A 15,491-nucleotide genomic window follows, 5' to 3' on the forward strand; every position below is an offset into this window, starting at 1 on the left:
TTGTTTTTTCGGATTTTTTTTTCATGCTGAATAACGAGAAAACTAGTAGCTTTAGCTATATATAATGTTCTTAACATATTTTACTGACATTACAAGGTTTCTATTGATATACGATTTATATGATATTAAATATAATTCCAATGACTTAGATAGATTTTACTTTGGAGTGTCAAATTGACACTCTAAGTCGGAAAAGGTATTTTTTTGTCCAGGCTTCTAGGGTTCGTCCATAAAAAAAGTAAAGATGCAATATTCAAGAACTTTTGAATTCATTTAGGGTCCCCGAAGAAATGTTTGTTTTTTGAAGCTTATGAAAAAAGTTACAAGCCTTCAAACTTGCAATAGTGTCAAAATGATACTCTAATGCGGATGAGGGTTAATAAAACTGAATTTTTTTTTGAACGCAAAAATCCAAAATTATAGAAACTCAAAAAGTAAATCCTGCCAACCGGGCCGGAAGGCTTATTTTACCGGGATTTTAAGCCCAAAGGGTTTATTGATCCATACTCTGGCAGGTTTACAGTAACTCCTGTCCTTATATGCATGGATGGTCGCCGGTCGGCTTTTCCCAAACACAGGGCTAGAAGCGACCATGCGGTAATAAAGTAGGGCAGGGGTGAGCAACCCGCGGCCCGCGAGACCCTTATGTGCGGCCCGCGAAGCTTTTTTCAAATGTTCATGCCTAAACTTTTTTCTACAATGGATTACTAGGAAAAATTAATATGACATGGTCAAATATGCGCTTATCTGCATTTTCCCAATAGTCATTCAGATTGTTAACCTTTACCCTAGCTTTTGAAGCATTTATTATGTTCTGTTCAAGGCATAAATGCAATATTGTTTATTGGCATAACGTAATACTGGAGTTTATTCTATTATTCAGGAATCAGGATACATTTTTCCTAATAATTCAACTCCAACAACTTTGAAAAGCAAAATCCATTAAAGTGAGGAAGAACAGCTAAAATCAGGAAGCTACACATGATCAAAGGAATTTCTAAGCCCGTTAGTCAAGTCATTATTTTCGTTTCAAGCGAAAATCAAGTTTTATGATAAAAAATATGCTCAGCAGTTAATATTTTTATATAAGTCTATCGAATTCGGCAAAAAGGATGGTTCGGTTAGCATTAAAATACTGGAAAAAATTAAAACCACAACCTTGTGAAATATTTTTTATTTCTGAATATTGACGAAAATTACAAAAGTTTACTAATAATGACTGGGTGAACGTTTTGAATTTTTTTCAATTTGAATTATCCGGCATCAAAGTTACCGACAAAAATCAGAGTTTTTGATAAAAGCAATAGATATCTGAAATTTTGTGATTCGACCCCAAATGGTCTTTGAGAATTATCTGTGATGTTTTTTTTCAGAAATTTGATAGAAAATTTATAACAAACATCGATAAATTGAGTTATTTCACTTTTCAATCGCATTCCCATTACCAAAGTCAATATATTACAAGAGGAATTATATCCCAATAATATCTTAATGAGATAAAAAATTTAAAAATCGCATAAAAATTCTAGAATTAAGAATGTAGTTTTGTAGACAATTGCTTAAAAATATGTGAAATTGAAAATTTGTCTGTGATTTCGACCATCTTGTTCAATTTTAATTTACGAAACGGGGTTTTACCGTTTGAAGGAAAAATCAAGGATTTGAGGACAAGTTTTAACTGTGGAAAAAAATCCTACAAAGTCAATTAGCGATTCAACTTCCAACGCTCCAAGACGGCGATTTCTTTGAATATGTATTTTTCACACTCTTAGCTATCATTGTGGGAGGCTCCAACAGATTTTTAAATGAAAGTGATGACGAATAATAGTACCATCGCACACAGGAGTATTTCACCCATAAACCTGGCCAAAAGTCAAAATTTAAAAATTACCTATTACTATGATTTTTATTTTTATTTGCTTCTTGAATACATTTCACACCATGTACCAGTCATTTTTTCAAGATTTAGTTTTTTTAAGAGCAATAGCGGCTGTCGAAACTTCGATATTTTGATCAACTGGAATTTTACAACAAACCGTATAAAAATCGCGTTACAGTTCAACATGTGATTACTGGTTTTAGAAGTGACTTAACAACGAATTTTGAAAAGGAGAATTTAAGTAAATGTTAGAATGTTATATTTGAGGATAAGTGGTTCCAAAAAAGTAATTTGGGTACTGTGTATGGAGCTTTCAAAAACTCATTATTTCGTTCGAAGTTTTCAAACTTGTTTTGGGTAAATAAGTGTTTTTGTTTATGTTCCCACCAAGTCCCAGCAACAAATTTGACATCATGTGAAAATTCATAACTTCATTAACCATGTACAGAAGAAAAATCTTCCGCATACTTCCGCACTCGTGATATTTTCAATGTTGAATTTGAAAAATTTGTCTTCTTTTTTTGTGAAATCCTTTCAATGCGCCACGTTATTTTTATCAATTACCAAAAAAAAAGTTTTGCAAATTATAATTAAAAATGGATAGTTCGTACTTATTGAAAATAGTTTAGATACCTAATTATATATTTTCATTGAGCTAATCTCGTGGAACATGTTTAAAAGTCGCAGTGTTGTTTTTGAATTTTGGAAGTTATACATTTTAGTTTAATGTTAACAAAGAAAACTCTTGGATTTTTAGTTACGGGTTCAAAATTGAGAATATTCAAATACATTGAATAATTTTTGTTTGCAAAATGAGCGTGAATTTTTTCAGAGCTAAGCTGATTATAATAATCAGGCAGTATAGAGTATCGAGATCGCTCTATAGAAGCAAATGTTATATTTAGAGAAAAAGCCCCTCGAAAGTTACCATTTTGCTACAAATAGACGAAAAATAAGAAAAAAAAACTCCGGAGCTCCATTAAATTATGCTTATGGATGTTTAAGGTTATGCATCACAAATGAAATTAGGGCAGCAGGATTAACGCATCCTTCAAAAACAATCAAAAAACTTTCTAAGACACCTGGCAAAGCAACTGAATTGTAAAATCTTTTTGAAGCCAATTACATATAAAAACTTCAAAAATTTGTTGATTCAAATCTGAATAGAAATTAATACAATTAAGAAAAGGTATCAATACAATCAAGGTAAGAAAATAAGAAGATTTTCATTGGAATTATTGGATGATATTTGTATAATACAATCGAAAGTATCAAGTGGATTCGATACTGATATTGACTTTTTTACTACTAGAAAACTTAAAAATCACTGCTAGGTGATTGAAATAGCTAAAAATAACTATTTTAAACCATAATAATATTTAATTAGTCTTATTCTGAGATATTCAAACGTATAACGTATGACGTAAACATCAAAAAACACTTTTGGCCAACTTTTTGCTCTAGATACTCCTCTGTGCATCGGTTTTAACAAGAATGTTTTATGAACGAATGTTTGCCAAGAAGTACTTTAAAAAAATTGAGAGAATTGAAAAATGACCAAGATTTAATTTTTTTTTTTGTCAGGATAAAATCACCTTCTCAATATCGGGTATTCAAAAAGTCGTGTTGAATTTCTGGTGTTAAAAAAGTGAATTCGATTTACCTTTCCTTTTCAGATTTTTCTTCGTCAAAAACTTTCGGTTATAAAAATGCCACGAAGCTCTGCTTATTTAAAAAAAAAAAAAAAAAAGTGCGGCCGCCGACAAAATTTTAAATTTAAATTGGCCCGTTGGTTAAAAAGGTTGCTCACCCCTGAAGTAGGGTATTTTAGTTACTTTGAAGTGAAATTAAGGTAAAATTAGTGACCAGGTCAAGACGAAACTAACTAAAAATGATTTTAAAAACTAAAATAAAACGCTTCAAAGACAATTCTGTTCATTGAAAAACGTTTTTTTTAAAGGCTCTTGGTCTCAATAGTAGAAAAGCAATACGTTGGACAAAAGAGGATCATTTCAAATGAGCTTAGTTAATTCAAGAATAACGTCCGCAGAATCTTAAAGTTCTAAGGAAACAATGGCAGGGAACCGAAAGATCGTACCCGAAGGACTAGGACAACTAAGTCCGACAAGAACTTCGAGTTTATCCATTTTCTTTGAAAATGAAAATCCCCATATTTTGAAACTGCACTCTATAGTGTGAACAATGAAAAAATTCGGATTTGGGTGTATGCTATCCCGATCAGAAGAGAAAAACTAAATTATATCAAGATGAGATATTTTGATATTCAATTTTTTCCTATCTGGATGAGTTATAATTTAGTACTCGTAGGATGTTAAAATATCTCAAATTATATCAAAAAATCTATACGATCATAGCTAAATTATATCAGTTTTTGATATGCTCCTATCAAGATTATATCTCGTTCAGATAGCATAGTTTGATATTGGACAGAACAAATTATATCAAATTATAACTTATCAAGATATCAGTGCTTCGAGAAAATTTTCTAGTGGAAGTTCAATAAACCACATTATTTGATAAAACCATGCCCCATTTTTAGTTCCCCATAAATTTGATTCAATTTTATGAATCTGTTGAGCGAAACTCGTTAATGTAAGGTTTGAGCCGTTGACTTCGATGTCCGTGTTTCAGAAAAAGTTGAACGTATATCAAAATAAGATATAATCATTTTATTTTAGCACAAGCCGAAAAAAATCTTGATCAGTGAATATGAGCTCAACCCCATTCATGTTTGTCAATCAGAATAAGATATAATTCAGATTGGAGAAACTTAAAATCGAAAATTTTGAGTTCTTAATTATAACTGTATCAGATGTAAATATCTCGGTGAGATAGGTTTGAGTAATTATTTTGATATGCACTCCTGATCGGGATACACCCAAATTCGCATTTTCTCAATGTCACTAAAACAGTTGAAAAAGTCTAAAATTATATTGAAAAAAGTTAACTATTCGAAATAAATTAACAGAAACCAAAAATTTTAATCAAAATTGTTATATGGGAGAAATATACAAAATCAAATGAAAAACCAGCACATGTTCAACGAAAAGTTCTAAAAATATACTTAAAATTGAGTTAAGATTTACATTTACAGAAATTTCATTTCAATGAAGGGTTATAAAATTAAAAATAAGTAGGTCCTTATGAAAAAGTGACAAAATAATGATAAAAGATTGAAAATAGATAAACGTCAAAATGTTGACAGAAAATTGACAATGATTAAAAAAAGCTTAGCGAAAAATTGACTTAAGATTCAAGATAATAACACAAAAAAGCTCAAAAAATTTACGCGATTAATCTTCAAGGTAGAATAAAATTTTTCGAATTTCAAACTTACTCAAAGAGAATTTACCTTCAAAAATGAAACATTTCCAAAGAGATCCACTGCAGACTTTATTGCACGATTCATATATCAATCAATAGAAATATTTACTAGAAAAAAAATGAGGTTCAAAAAGGAAGAAATTTTTGAAAAAATATTCACAAATGATTTAACACGACAATTCTTGAACAAAATAACAGATCAAAGAAACACCTCAGAAATTTTTTGGAATATTTTAGAAAATATATCAGTCAACCTCTAAAAAGGTACAGAAATTACTGAAAGTTATCGAAAACTTCAAATATGTTTTGAAATCTTAAATTTATATCTATGTAGGTATCTACCAATCTTTCAAATGTTTCCAAAATTTCTAGAAATAAAGGAACTTAGAAATGAAATATCTGATATTTTCGATTCAATTGAGTCACTTTTCACAAGTTTACCTTTCATTCAATACAAACAAGAGCTTTAATAGCATGGAAGTTTCCTGCCATGTGATGAACTGTACAGAATTTGATTGACATTTTAAAATTAATTTTAGAATCATATTTTAACAAACTCAAGCTTTAAAAATCATAATACTTCATATTTTGGTTGTACATGTTGTAAGAGTGTCTCTTTAGGAAATATTTTAGGTAATTAAATTTATTGATAACACTTTTTTTCTTGACACGAATGCCAAAACGTTGATAAAATGTCACAAATTGACAAAAAAAAATACATATTTTTTAAGGCAAAAAACGATTTTTGTTTAAATTAAAATTTTTAATAAAATAATGTTCAAGAGTTATACATCAAAGCAAAACAAAACAATAATCTTCCTTTACTGAACCGGAGCCATTCTCCCAATTTAGGTCGTGTAAATTTCCACAGGACTCGAAAGGAAAGAAAGGAGAAATATCTAAAAAAAATAGACTAAAGAAATTATTTAAAAAAAATAGTGACTTTAGTGACCAAATTTCGAAAAAAGTAACTTGTGAGTGAACAGCCTAAAAAAAGTGACAAAGTTACTAAAAAGTGACCAACTTCTAGCCCTGCAAACAAGAAAGAGCCGAGAAAAAACAACCACGGTGTACAATATAATCTTCCTGATAATGTCGTCATTACTATCCATCTAGTGATCCTCGGTGATGCAGCATTATCTTACGCGCGCAAAACTTTTTGCCTGGCACGCTATTCGAAGATAGTAATGACGTCACTTGTTTACATTCAAACGAGTTGTTTACTCGTTTAGTAGCCTACCTTGTCTATTTGACCGTGGAAAACAACATTGTTTTCAGTTCGGCTTCCGTCCGAGTGTAATCCTCTTTCGCTGATCGTGCTTCACCCGTTACCCGAGTTTACACGAGCTGTAAGTAGAGATGCCAATGTGCTTGATTTTTCAGGATTTGCCTGATTTTTCAAGGCTCAGCCTGACAACCTGATAAACCATTGAATTTGCCTGATTTTTTGAAAATATGGCTGGTTTTCGTACGCGTCTGTTCTTCATGTCAGGGGCGGAGTGCGGAGTGCAACATCGTCCTGGTGGTGTTCAGGACCCAAAACAGCAACATCACGACGGTCCTCTTGCGAGATAGTGGGGTTAGCTGCGGGCCTTGCGATCCCGTGACTACAAAAAATACATAAGCAACGAACAACGAACAACATATTTCGGATGGAAATCGGCAAAGACCCACGCGACGAAAAGGTTGGACTAGCGATTGGAAACTTGGAACATGGAACTGCCGATCTCTAAATTTTGTGGGCAGTACCCACGTGCTCTCCAACGAGTTGAAGAGCCGCAAATTCGACATCGTAGCGCTGCAGGAGGTATGCTGGAAGGGCTCCAGGGTACGAACGATCCAGATGGTCATGCCATCTACTAGAGCTGCGGCAACACACACGAGCTTGGAACAGCTTTTAAGTGATGGGGAAGAGGACGAAGCGCGTGATCGTGTGGTGGCCGATCAACCCACGAATGTGCCCTTTGAGAATCAAGGACCGATTTTTTTAACATCAGCATCATCAACGTGCACAGCCCTCACCTCGGAAGTACCGGTGACGACAAAGACGAATTCTACGCGCAGCTCGAACGTGAATACGGCCGCTGCCCAAAACATGATATCAAGATCGTCATCGGGGATTTTAACGCTCAGGTCAGCCAGGAGGAAGAATTCAAACCTACAATTGGAAGGTTCAATCATTGATCGACCACGTTTTGATAGACTGGCCGGGGCTTCTCGGACATCATCGACGTCAGATCATGTCGAGGCGCTAACATCGAAACAGACCGCTATCTGGTGATGGTGAAGATGCGCCCAAAACTCTCCGTAGTGAACAACATACGAAACCGACTCCCGACTCGGTTAAATATCGCACGACTGAAGCAACCTGAGGTCGCGGCAGACTACGCACAATCGCTCGGAGCAGCGCTGCCGGTAGAGGGCGAGTCCCCTTTCGAGGACTGTTGGGATACCATCAAAACAGCCATCAGAACGTCGTCGGGCATGTGGAACGAACGACGGAACAGAAGAAAAAACGCCGCTTGGAGAAGGAGCTCGAGCAGCTGCATCGTTACCAAGAAACACGGAAGTTTGTGCCGCAAGCCGCAATGTGCCGGGATAAGGAAGGACAATCGTGAGGTGATAAAAAGGTGGAAGCAGCAATTCGATGAACACCTGAACGGCGCACATGCAGGAGACCAAGACGGTGGGGGAAGATACATCGCCGGCATAGTCAACGACGAAGAGGAGACACTCCCAATGATGAGTGAAGTTAAGGAAGCCGTTCGTCAGCTGAATAGCAACAAATCGGCTGGGAAGGACGACATCGCAGCTGAACTTATCAAAATGGGCCCGGACAAGTTGGGCGATTGCCTACACCGGTTGATGGTCCGGATCTGGGACACAAAACAGCTACCGGAGGAGTGGAAGGAGGAGGTAATATGCTCTATCTACGGCGAAGGGTGACAAATTGGACTGTGAAAACTACCGAGCAATCACTGTCCTCAATGCCGTCTACAAAGTGTTGTCCCGAATTCTACTCCGCCGCCTAACGCCACAAGCAAACAGATTCGTGAGAAGTCATCAGGCCGGTTTCATGGAGGGACGGTCTACGACGGACCAGATCTTCTCATTACGGAAAATCCTCCAAAGCCGCATAGACACGATCGACCGTAACGAGCTATGGAAAACCATAGACGAGAACGGCTTTCCCGGGAAGCTGATCAGACTGATCAAGGCGACGATGGATGGAACGCAGTGCTGTGTGCGGATTTCGGGTGAATTGACGAGTTCATTCGAATCGCGCAGGGGGCTTCGACAAGGTGATGGTCTATCCTGCATGATGTTCAACGTGGCGCTAGAAGGTGTTATTCGACGAGCGGTGGGCGTAATGCGGGGCACGATTTTCAACAGATCCAGTCAACTTATCTGCTTTGCCGATGACATTGATATAGTCGGCAGAACATCTGCGGCGGTGGAGGAGATCTACCGCAAACTGAAACGCGAAGCAGGAAGGATTGGGTTGATGATTAATACGTCCAAGACGAAGTACATGCTGGCCTGCGGATCCGAGACCGACCGAACCCGCTTGTCCAGTAATAACAAGGTCACGATCGACGGCGACGAGCTGGAGATAGTCGAAGACTTTGTCTATCTCGGCTCACTGGTGCCGCAGACAATGACTCCAGCCGTGAGATCCGGTGGCGAATTATCAGCGGAAGTCGTGCCTACTATGGACTCCACAAACAACTCCGGTCGAGAAGACACAAAGTGACCGGTTGTTCTCTACGGGCACGAGACATGGATATTGCTCGAGGAGGACTTGCGTACACTCGGGGTATTCGAGCGACGAGTGTTAAGAACCATCTTTGGCGGCGTACAGGAGAACGGAGTGTGGAGGCGAAGGATGAACCACAAGCTCACGCGACTCTACGGCGAACCCAGTATCCAGAAGGTGGTGAAAGCTGGCCGGATACGCTGGGCGGGACATGTTGCGAGAATGCCGGACGATTGTCCTGCAAAACAGGTGTTCGCTACGAATCCGGTAGGAACAAGACGAGCGGGGGCGCATTGAGCGAGGTGGTTAGACCAAGTGGAGCGTGATCGGGCGAATGCACAGTGGTTCAAAATGCGAAAAACGTGATCGTTGCTTATAACTTTTTTAGGTCACATTTTAGCATATCGGTGTCTTCGGAGAAGTTTGTCAGTAAAATCAGCTCTATAATAAAAAACTATTATTTTTCTGATTAATCCTCCTACAAGTGAGATAAAATTTCTAACTTCTCTGTTATAAGTTTTAGCTCTTTGATGTCTTCGACAAACTTGTTAAAAATCAAATTTTCTACAACTTTGTCTCAGATGCCAAGTTTCTAAAATAATTATTATCCGAGATATCGGCCAAATAAGAAACTTAACCTCTAAAAATCAGTTTTTTAATAATAACTTTTTTCAGTAAATTTTAAGTTTAATAAAATGTTCCACAAAGTTGTTTGTCTTACTAAAATACACCACTTTATTGAACATTTCATGTTTGTAAAATGTGATACTGTAGAGCTATGTTAAAAAGATTACCGAAAATAGGGCTTTTTCACGCCTTATTTTACAAACACCGGGCAACATCGGGCAGCCCGCTTTAGATGCAAAATAAAGTCGAAGAATTCGTCTACAAGATGCAGGTAAAATCGTCAGTATCCACTTGTATCCAAGCGAGATACATAAATTTTACTTTTCCATGTTTGCATTGAAATCAACGATTTCTATGAAAGCACATACAGCGCATTCTACTACGTGTGTTTTCTTCTTGTTTTTCCCCGCGCGATGTCAGAAGCAAAGGTTTGGAAGCGCATTTGTATTATTAGTACAGGTTATTGTGTGTTCAATTGAAATAGATATCCTCTACAAGCTGGAGATGCTAATAATACAAATGCGCTTCCAAACCTTTGCTTCTGACATCGCGCGGGGAAAAACAAGAAGAAAACACACGTAGTAGAATGCGCTGTATGTGCTTTCATAGAAATCGTTGATTTCAATGCAAACATGGAAAAGTAAAATTTATGTATCTCGCTTGGATACAAGTGGATACTGACGATTTTACCTGCATCTTGTAGACGAATTCTTCGACTTTATTTTGCATCTAAAGCGGGCTGCCCGATGTTGCCCGGTGTTTGTAAAATAAGGCGTGAAAAAGCCTTATTTTCGGTAATCTTTTTAACATAGCTCTGCAGTATCCCATTTTACAAACATGAAATGTTCAACAAAGTGGTGTATTTTAGTAAGACAAACAACTTTGTGGAACATTTTATTAAACTTAAAATTTACTGAAAAAAGTTATTATTTAAAAACTGATTTTTAGAGGTTAAGTTTCTTATTTGGCCGATATCTCGGATAATAATTATTTTAGAAACTTGGCATCTGAGACAAAGTTGTAGAAAATTTGATTTTTAACAAGTTTGTCGAAGACATCAAAGAGCTAAAACTTATAACAGAGAAGTTAGAAATTTTATCTCACTTGTAGGGGGATTAATCAGAAAAATAATAGTTTTTTATTATATGCCATATTCGTTTTCATCTGGTGGAAAGATGGTTGTGCACCAACTGCTGTCAACTTCATATAAAAAAAACGCTTTGACAGCACTTGGTGCACTACCGGTGCACCACCAGAATGAAAACGAATATGGCAATAGAGCTGATTTTACTGACAAACTTCTCCGAAGACACCAATGTGCTAAAATGTGACCTAAAAAAGTTATAAGCAACGATCACGTTTTTCGCATTTTGGACCACTGTGGAATGGTGGGATGCCCGAGAAGTTGGAAAACGGTTGCCGAGGAATATTGTACATCAGGTTTATGTCGTGAGACGGAACATCAAATAAATAAAAAATAAATAAGTGAAATTTTTATTGAGCATTTCGTAGCTGATCTACATACTTTTTCCGAAGCAAGTTTTTCGGGTTTTTTTCTTTGACTTTGAATAACTGAAAACTGAAGAATTGTAGGTAAATAATGTCTGAGTAACATATTTGAGTTACATTACGAGGTTTCCTATCTCATATCTATAAATTTCAGAAAAATCGGTATTGAAACAAGAGAGATTTTAGCGGTTTTAAGCAAGAGGAGAGGTATAAAATTGACACTCAACTCTCAAGTTCTTAATAGGGAGTTTTTTTCCTGGGCTTTCAGGGTGCGTCTATGAAAAAAAGTAATGATGCAAAATTAAAGATTTCAAGAATTCATTGAGGGTCCCCGAAGAAATTGTTTTATTAGAATGCACCCGAATATTGACACTCACGAGCGGATTAGGGTTAAAACAATGAGACGATGATCAACAAAAATTTTGTAAGACAATTATTTCAACTCTTCGTAACCAGACTAGTTGAAGTTTGATAAGAAAAAATACTCACCAACTGAAATAAAAATAGTTTGAAATACTACGCAGTGACGTAACTTAAGACCGCCCTCCAGTTGATAAATGTATAAGTGATACATGGAAGGGGGCAGAAATCTTCACACATCATCCGTATACGGGTACCAAATTCTTATTATCGACGAGAGTCGAATTTTCCTGAAACAAATAAGTTGGACGAATTTTCATTCCTGAATGTGTGGATTATAGGAAAATGAACCGCGTTACGACAAAATGCAAATGTAACTTATGTTGTGGATTTAAAATATGTAACATTAATGAGAATTTTGAGGGCTGTTAACGTAAAAATAGCTCTTAAACATAAATCTTTTTTAAAGCAAATTAAGCCCAATTGAATGTTTACTCAAGAAATCAAAGGCCATCATCGATAGACGTGTGTGTGCGAAAATGAAACAAGAGGTCTCAGCATCTATCTCCCTCAAACCACCGAAAACTACTATATTTGTTTCGTTCAACCTCCTTTACCCAAATCAGACTTCACTCGCAAGGGAATGTGTTCGAAATCTTACCTCTCCTTCTAGTTTTTTCTTCTTTTATTATCGCTGTTGCACCCAAGACACTTTTTCTTTTTGCCACTGCTGTTGTGCCCCTTGTTTTTCTTCGCAATTGGGGCCACTTTGGCCGACTATTGTTACTGTTCTTTTTCTGATGTGAATCGAAATAGAACGGCCAAATGTTCCGACCATATTCTGGACGCGGCCTTTCTTTCTTTATCGGATCATAAACCACGCACCCTTAACCCCACTTGATCGACCGAAATTATTTTCTTACTTTATGGCCCGCACCAAATTTCGATTACATTACCCATTTTCCAAAAATGTTAGCGAACCTCGACGATCGAAAGAAAAAAAAATGTCACTTTCGCACACAAAATTTTCACTTCACCATTTTCATTAGAATTTGACCGGAACGGTCCAAGTTGGCGATCGAAAAAGAAGGTCCAGTTTTCCTGGCCGGATGGAACCGAGCCGCGGTTATTCACCAACACTCGCGGATGATTTCACAGGGTTTTCGCAGAGCCAAATTAACCGATGACCGTACCTTTTGGGAAAATGACGGTGTTGCGTGAGGAAAAAAACTAGCACGAACTTTACGCTGATGGTGACCGACTCGAAAAATCTCTCGCGATGGCTTTTCACAGCCTGACTGACAGCGACGGCAGACGGCTAAATGGGAAGGGTTGCCAGACGTCGAAGATCGCTTTTTTCGTCTACCCGCAAGGCGGGGAAAACGTCAATAGCTTCGTTAAATCGTAGGTAGAAATTCGCTTCTACTTATGATAGTAGTTCAATGAGCCAATGTTTTAGCAGACAAAATTCAGGACGTTGTTTAATGAAGCAAGTTGAAATCGTTCGAAACTAGTCACAACCAACCCAGGTTTCGATCTGGTAGCAATCGATCGAAGTGAATTGGAAAAAGACAGGTTCCACCTGTTTCGACCAGACTTCATTGAACAGACTTAATGATGATGACTATGGACGAATTCAGGGCCAGAATGAGAGCAAAATAGACCGATACCGTTGTTGGAAAGAGAAAGGGCTGTTTCGAAATTCGTTGCAAGAAAATAACGATTATGGAAAGCAATCACAAGCAAGCGCCCATCTCGAATCAGGACTATGTTTTGATTTGGTGTAATACCCCGCATAAATCAGTATTATACAGTGACTATTCCCATTATCTTCTTCCTAAGACACTCAAAAGATTACTTCTATAGTTTTGGATTATTAATGTAAGATAAGACTTATCATTTTTTCATGAAATGGAATCGTTTGGACGCACTTTACGATACAGGGAACGGGTCGTTAAGTAGAGTAACCATTCATTTTTTTTGCTTTTTTCTACTCGCTCCATGCGAATTGTATCATACGGGTAATCTTCACTTAATGATTTTCTTATAAAAAAAAAAACTATACAACATATCGTTTACTTATGATACAATAATTAAAATGAAAATTAAAATTATTGAAATTAAAATCAGTTTTAAAATCGTTTTTATAACATTTTATTCACAACACATAGGTACATAGATTTTTTTAAATACAAAAAACACTGTTTACACTGTAAATCGTCGTGCTGCTGTTCCCGATGCTATTCTTGTTAGTGATGTTGTCGACAACCGACCCTCGCACCGTTGGAACCGGTGCTGTTGCCTAGCGGACCGCCCCAACATAATAATGATTCCGTTAACAGGGATCTTCAAGATAATAATGATGAAATTCTGGCGTCTTCTTTTTGATCTGGAGACATCTGGCTCGCTGCGACTGAAAAAAATAGTTTTCAATAAGAAAAACTGAAAATGACCAATAAATAAATCAGGGTACTTACCCTCGCACGACCGCAACTGGAACCGTCGCCAACCGATCCATCGCACCATCGGAACTGGTGCTGTTGCTTTCCGAATAATCCCGGAAGAGTGAAATTTCAAAAACTCTTCCGGCGAAATGAATTTCATTTTACGCACAAATTCAACCACGTGTGATAATGCCAGCAGAAAATTTCGGGGTGCGTTGCTAAAATAATCGAATATTTTTCATGATTATTAGCTGTATCTTTCAAGAATATTTTTTTATCTTATCGTTGCGTTGCCAAAATTAGTCAATTAGATTTTTGAAAGATTAATCTTATCTTTTAGAAATGGTTTTTTCTCGTTTCTAGCAAAGACACATTAGCAATGACCCAAAAAATATCGTAACTATTAATGTAATCAGAAGCTAATAATTCGAAAGATGCATAGTATCGTTTTTAGCTATGCGGGACACAAACATGCATGAAATTTAAAAATTTTGCTTTTTAAAATTGCAAAAAAAATTTATATGAAATGGAACGATACATAACACATACACGGATAAAAAAGTGTACTAGTTGTTATAAAAACTCGTATGATTGCCTCTTCCATGCCAATGATTTTCAGTTAAACGTACCGTTTTACTTGATCAACATCGATATCTACGAACAAATCAGCGTCGCTGTAAGTTGTTTTGGCTATCGAGGATTTCTCATCTGCTCATCGCTAATATGGTGAGCATATTGCGGATTTGGCTATTTTATTCAGGTCAACTTAAAGATTCTGAAATTAAGTTTTAGAATGTCACAAAAACAGAAGATGGTGGAAGTTGTTTTTTGGAGGACACACATCAGAAAGCGAAAATGTAAGTTTAATTTGTTGTATAAGTTGATTTGTTCTACTAACAGTTGTTTTCTGTTCCAGATTCATCCGCTTGGACATATATGTTGCAGCGCGCATACTTTGATCCCAGTTCTACCACGTAAGTCATTTGATATTTTTGAATATTTGTAATGTTTTCTCGGTTAAAAAAAAAAAACAATTTGATTTTGACAATTTTGTTTTTTTTACATTTTGTTTCAGGCCCAGGATGGCGTTTTCCGCGCAAGTCTCGAAAATTATCCTTCTGGGAACGGCGGAGCATCAGCATTAATTGATTACATTGCATTGGTTTAAATAAAAACATATGTCAAAATGAAGTTATATATGATTAAATTTAAAAACATATGTCTTATTAAAAATAAAAGGAAAAAACAATGCACTTAACTGCTCAAATTCATTTTCATTAATATTTGAATCTACAATTTCCGACGTTCATGGGGAGCAGAATAACGGTAAAAACAGCCATACGAATGATTGACTAAAAATTGCTGTCAGATTTTCGAAGCTGATGCGATCGTTAAATCAGCCATTTATCCATTTGTGGCAACGTACAATCAGATTGTTGGCTTGATTGTATTTTCGGGTCAGAACCAAACAATCATATTTATGGTCCTGAAGACGCGTAACATAACTGATAAATCTATATATTTTTCTCCGTGAAATGTTCACAGAATCATTTAAACTTATTGTGGAACA

Source organism: Uranotaenia lowii, chromosome 3 (genome assembly GCF_029784155.1).
Source record: "Uranotaenia lowii strain MFRU-FL chromosome 3, ASM2978415v1, whole genome shotgun sequence".
NCBI classification, from domain to species: Eukaryota; Metazoa; Arthropoda; class Insecta; order Diptera; family Culicidae; genus Uranotaenia; species Uranotaenia lowii.